This window comes from Sturnira hondurensis, unplaced genomic scaffold (genome assembly GCF_014824575.4).
Source record: "Sturnira hondurensis isolate 20B ecotype Veracruz unplaced genomic scaffold, ASM1482457v3 Scaffold0009178, whole genome shotgun sequence".
NCBI lineage: Eukaryota > Metazoa > Chordata > Mammalia > Chiroptera > Phyllostomidae > Sturnira > Sturnira hondurensis.
Genome location: NW_028081809.1, coordinates 1015742 through 1021756, shown reverse-complemented (window position 1 = coordinate 1021756; position 6015 = coordinate 1015742). Strand labels below are relative to the sequence as shown.

Here is a 6015-nt window from a genome sequence, read left to right as displayed (position 1 = left end):
CGCGCCTGGGCCCCAGTCTAGCGAGATAGGTGGCGCTGCGGCGGGAGCCAGTCAAGGGCGCCTTGGGGAATGACCGTCGGGCCTAGTCGTCACCGCCATCTTCCGGCTACCCAGTACTGCCCCGCGGAGGAAGGGCTACGGCCAGGTGCCTTTGGAGTCCTACGCGGTGCTGGGTCTCCTTACTCACTGATATGAGTCAAGGGTGATATGGAGCCTTGGTATTGACTCTGTGGAAGCACTAGGGGTGCCCAGGTAAGCGGGACGGTATAGTCACTTTTGGTGAGTGGATAACCTGCTGAGGCCTGGCGAGGGCTGCCATCCAACCCTCCTCGGCCTCCCCGGCTGGCTGCTCCGGAACCGATTCTGGTATATGGGGCGCCCAGCGGCTCCCCGGGGTCGGCGTCTGTACACTCGTCTAACCTTTGTTGAACACGGTAGGGAAGGGAGTTTGAGGGTCTACATCCTTAGAGCCCAGGACACTTTTTGGAGAGCCACGTGAGCTGGTGGCCCGTTTCAGCCTGGAGATGCAGTGACCCTTTGAAGTTATTTGCACAGCGTGAGGAAGTGAACGGGTTTCCTAAACCTACTTAGCAGCACCCATGAACAGCCTTGCTAAATGATCTTGAAAGGCATTCAAGGACTATTCTGTCTCCACCTTCAAAAAAGTGAAGCTGCTGGGTGTCCAATAGGAAAACCTTGCACTAAGTTGTTGCCTTCCCCCACCCCTTACCCTCGCGCTTACATTAAGAACCTTACTGACAAACAAATAGATACTGTAGAGGAACATCATGATGTGAAAGGGGCTGTACTCGTTTCAAGGCACTGCATTAGCATTTAACTTTCACCATAGCTAGTGGAGGGATTTTAGGTGTTCTATTAAGAGTTGTTTTTCCGAAAAGAAAGAGAAAATCATGCTTTACTGGGAGCTGAAATGCATAGCTATCCTATGCAGACTGTCTGATTTTACTCTGGGTATTGGTATTGATGTTTACTTTCCCTTCCTAGCAGTAAGGAGAAATGGTATCCGATGCTTTGTCGACCCAGGCTTTTCTCTGTGGTGGTGAGCTGGCCAGGAGGGGGCAGCTGGCAGAGAGGTGGCACTTTCCAACCGTCCTGCTTCCCTGGATTACAGTTTACAGCTTCTGCGTGGTCTCTTTGTCTAGTTTCTGTTTTCATTTTGGTTTGCTCATCACCATGAGTGCTCAGAACTCCAGCGGAGCCCCTTAGTCCCGCGTTTCCCCATCTCCGCGGCCTCTTTCTGTATAACCACAATCAAGTCCATCTTCTGAAGACTGAAAATAAAGAAGCTTTAACTTTTTTCAGTTACCACACCCTTTTCCTTTCACAGCTTAGATTTCGTTTTTAAAAGGATGGCGTAAATGTGCCCGCTGTCTCCATTTCTTCATCAACCTATCACTTCTTCCTCTTCAGAATTTTTAAAATTAGTTTCTTGTATACCATTTTCTCTACTGCTTTTTTGTTCAGACTGTAATAGTAGTCTCTGGCCTAACATCTCTTCCAATCCATTATCAACAAACTTGTTTTTCTTGTGTATTCTAAAACATTGTTGAAAAACTTAATTCCCTTTGTGTGTGTGTATGTAGTTTTAAATTAATCTTCACCTGAGGATATGTTTATTAATTTTAGAGAGAGGGGAAGGGGGGGGAAGAGAGAGAGAAGAAAAAAAAAACATTGACATGAGAGAGAAACATCCATCAGTTGCCTCTTGTGTACATCCTGACTGGGGATTGAACCTACAACCTAGGTATGTGTCCTGACTGGGGACCAAACCTGCAACCTTTTGGTGTATGGGACGATGCTCTAACCAACTGAACCACTTCTTCAGGGCCCTTTGTATATTTTTAAGTTGATCCAAACTACTTTCTTATGAGCTTGCCTCATGTAAGTTATGTTCCACCTATCAGATCACCAAATGTAAAGTTGATTAGGCCTCAAAATAATCCATAGTAAGACAGAAGTGGTACAGCCAGAATTGGGCATAAGTGGGGTCAGGGGCACAGCAAATAGCATAGACATCTATGTCAACTATCATTTTGCACCAGCGTCTCTCCCTCAGCTCATGTGTATGACTGCATAGGAAGGGGGCCCCTTTATGACCAGTTGACAAAGGGAAAAAAAGCAAAGCTTGATTCACTGATAGGTCAGTATTGGTGATGTGAGTGCAAACCAGACATGAATGATGGCTGCACCGTAACTCCACTCTGGGGTGATCTTGAAAGACAGTGGCATGGCACATTCTCCCAGTGGGTAAGTGCTGTCGGTGGTACACCTGGTCATTCTCTTGGCATGGACAGAAATGTAGCCAAGGTTAAAATATGTACAGACTCATGGAACTAGCAGTTGGCTTGGCTGGCTGATCAGGGCCTGGGAGGAGAAAGATGAAAAGATCAAAGACAGGAGGTCTGTGTAGTGTAGAGTCATGTGGGTGGGAGAGAAGTATGCAATGCTCACCAGGGAACATCTACATGAAAGAGGCACTGAACAACCAGGTAGAGAGAATGACTTGTCAGTTGATGTCAGCTGGATGCTATTAACCGTCTCATTACTGGCACAATGGACATGTGAAGGGAGTAGCCATGGAGGCAGGGGTAGGAGCCATACATGGACCCAAGAGCATGGGCTGCACTGACAAAGGCTGTTATAGACACTGTCACGGCTGAATGTCCAACCTGTCAGCAGTGAATTCACTGCTGTGCCCCACAAATGGCGGTCTTCTTCCAGGAAAGCAACCAGCCACATGATGACAAGGTGACTACATTTGATACCTTCTGTCCTGGAAATGGCAACAATTTATTTTGACTGCAGTTGCCACAGTCTGGATAGTTTGCCTTTTCTGTCTGTAGGGCCTCAGCTAGCACCACTTTCTTGAGTGTTTACTGAATGTCTGACCCATTGGCAGAAGATCCCACGTAACATCACATCAGACCAAAGGACCCCTTACACAGCTAAGGAGGCATGACAGTGGGATGTGACCATGGGATCCACTGGTTGTATCTCTATCTCTGCCATCCAGAAGATGCCAACCTGAACAGAGAAGAAATGGTCTGTGAAGGCACAGCTGAGATCCCAGCACAGAGATCCTGCAGTCTAATGGTGGGACACAATCAACATGGTGCTATGTACCAATAAGAAGAATGTATAGGTCCAGGGAACAAGGGGTGGAAGTAGGAGTGGCTCTTCTTACCATTAATCCCCATGATCCCACTGCAGGTATTTCTGTCACCACAACCCTGAGCTTTGAGGATTTTGAGGCCCTAGTCCCCCAAAAGGAAATACTTCCATCAGAGGATATAGCAAAAGTCCCATTGGATTTTTCAAAAATGTTTTATGTTTAGAGAGGGGAAGGGAGGGAGAAAGGATAGAAACATCAATCCATTGCCCTGACCTGGGGCTAAACCCGCAACACAGGCGTGTGCCCTGACCCAGAATCAAGCCGGCAACCTTTCACTTTGCAGGACGATTCCCAACCAACTGAGCCACCCCAGTCAGGACTAAACTTTAATTTACACTTGCCACCAGGCACTTTGAGCTCCTATGCCAAGGGACCAGCAGGCAAGAAGCAGGAGGCACTGTGTTGGCAGGAGCAATTGATCCTGCTCATCAGGAAGAGCCAGGGCTGTGGTTACACAATGGAGCAAAAAGGAAGATGTTTGACACCCAAACAGTCCAGCTGGGTGTTGGATCGTTGCTCAGTTTTAATGGTAAGTAGACAGGTACAACAGCCATCTTCTGGAAACGGCACGGTTACCAGGGACACAGCAGAGGTGCGGCAGAGGTGCTTCCTGAAAGTGAGAAGAATCTAAAATATAGTAAAGCGGGAGCAGGAGATGATGATTAACAGTTGGAGCTTTAAGACCAGCTGCAGTGGTGGGGACTGTGGTTCATCTCATTAACCATCACTTTCCTCCAGGAAAAGTAGAGCTGCTCCCAGAACTTATACAAAGAAGTGAATAGGAATAGTAGACACCACGATAAACTATCCAGGTCTACCTTCACTACTGAAGGGTCCTAGTTGCTGCAAATGTTGCTGGCTGACAGCCCTCTTCAGGAATTAACCCCAAGTGAAGAGAGCTTCCTCACCCAGGGTCATACCCTCCTCTGTAGAGACAGCATGCATTCAGTGACTGGATGAAGCTGAGGTATGAAGTCTTTGTCCCTCACCCCAACTCAGGACAACTCAAAAGGGCGGCAAGCTTCAGAATTTTCAATGGGTTCAGCTGGGGCTTTCGTTGAGACTATACCCCACCTCCCTCTGACCAAGGCTGCTTCCTTCCCTTCTTCCATAGGTGTTGAACTGAAGAGCACCTCCCCCTACCCAATGCCACATATTAATCTTCGTGTCAAAGTCAGCTGCCCAGGGTGCACAATGGTGAGAAGCCCAAAAAGGGCTGCTGTACCTGGAGATAGATAGGCTCATTGCAAAGTAGCAGGTGCAGAGGAACAAAGCCAGCTGGAGCTGGGAGAGTTTCTTATGGTTTAGAGATGCGTGACCATGTGCCAGTAAGACAGGATCCAAGTACCAAGGTATAGAGGTACTATAGCCCTACCTGAAACAGACTGTCATTGAGCTCTGTAGACTATACCTGTCTAGAGAAGTTGTTGAGGGTTAGGTCGTGGGTTTGCTCAATGTCCAGAAACTGCTGGGGTCACCGAACACTCCCGTCTGCAGCCAGTCTTCACTGTCCTTCAGCAGATGTCCTTGCCCTCTGTTGGATCCTTCCATATGGCCTGCAGGTGAGACGACTGGACATCATCTGTCCCAGTTTGAGAACCTGGCAGAACAAGGAAGCATTTATTAGCAGTGGTGTGTGTAGAAATTTCTCAGGTATTACACCTGAGGATAGGCCTTTCCCAGGAGGTTAAGCAGACTAACTGTAAGTTAATTAGGGTTTGCTTTGAGGCCTTTTCCCCAAGTACTTGGCAAGTAAGTTGTGTAAGTATTTTTTAGTACTTGGGTTCCAACTGGTAAGCCAAAGAGCAGGAATAATTGCCTTCTCTTTAAAATGGTAAGTAACCCAAAGCTCTATTCCTCTATTATTCAGAATGGCAAGTGTTTACAAGCTATTCATCAGTATGTGAATCTTCTTAGCAGACAGTTTCCCCTTAATCATAACCTAAAACAATTCATGGAAGCATCTGTGTTTGTCATCAAGTACAGGACTGCATATGTATCAACCCCTCTCAGAACCAGATCAAAATCCCTGGTGAGAATCATGTTCAGGCAGCCTCAACCAGTCCTGCCCTGGGAGCAAGGCTTCCCTGCCTCCTACAGGTAAGGATTACCAAGTGGGCAGTGGAGGGGTCTAGAGCCCAGGGAGTGAATTACACATGACTCCTACTGCTTCCTCCCTCCCTCCCTCCCTCCCTTCCTCTACTGCCTTCCTTGCAGTCAGAGTTTTTCTGACTCAGCTTAGGTTACTATCATGTCTCCAGCCTGGCCTGGTGCACGATGGCAAGAAGCCCAAGAAGGGCTGCTGCACCTGGAGATAGATAGGCTCATTGCAAAGTAGCAGGTGCAGAGGAACAAAGCCAGCTGGAGCTGGGAGAGTTACTTACGGTTTAGAGATGTGTGACCATGTGCCAGTAAGACAGGATCCAAGTACCAAGGTATAGAGGTACTATAGCAGCCCAGGTTGGGAGGCAAGTAGGACGATGGTCATTAGAGCTATGATACACGGGTAGGGCCACAGTGGGATGACGAGAAGCTGTGCCTGAAAGTGTTGGCCTGAAGGCCCTGAATCCCTCCTGCTTAGGACCTGGTAGACCCATCTTAAACACTACCTCCTAGAAAACTTTGGAAAGCTTATCTGTTTCCTTCTATGTGCAGGGAGCTCCAATAGGGGTAATATTCCTGTCCTCTCACTGCTTGGCCTCAGGGAAAGTCAAAGATGACCACTCTGGTGATAGGGGCAGGAAATGTGAATGTGAGCTGCCTGCAAGGTACAGAATCCCACTGCTCTTGCTGAGCTGGGCTCTATGGGCCCAGGTAGGGGT

The 6015-nt window shown here is 48.0% G+C and overlaps 1 long non-coding RNA gene across 2 annotated transcripts; it reads left to right on the top strand.

The window, feature by feature from the left end:
* Positions 1-215: 215 nt before the first annotated feature.
* LOC118994173 (uncharacterized) lies at positions 216-4378 on the top strand. Of its 2 annotated transcripts, none has more exons than XR_005067999.1 (3): positions 216-252; positions 3477-3722; positions 4026-4378. It is a non-coding gene; the product is annotated as an uncharacterized LOC118994173 (long non-coding RNA). The 2 variants fall into 2 exon arrangements; XR_005067998.1 differs by having other exon boundaries at positions 3477-4160; positions 4308-4378.
* Positions 4379-6015: the final 1637 nt, after the last annotated feature.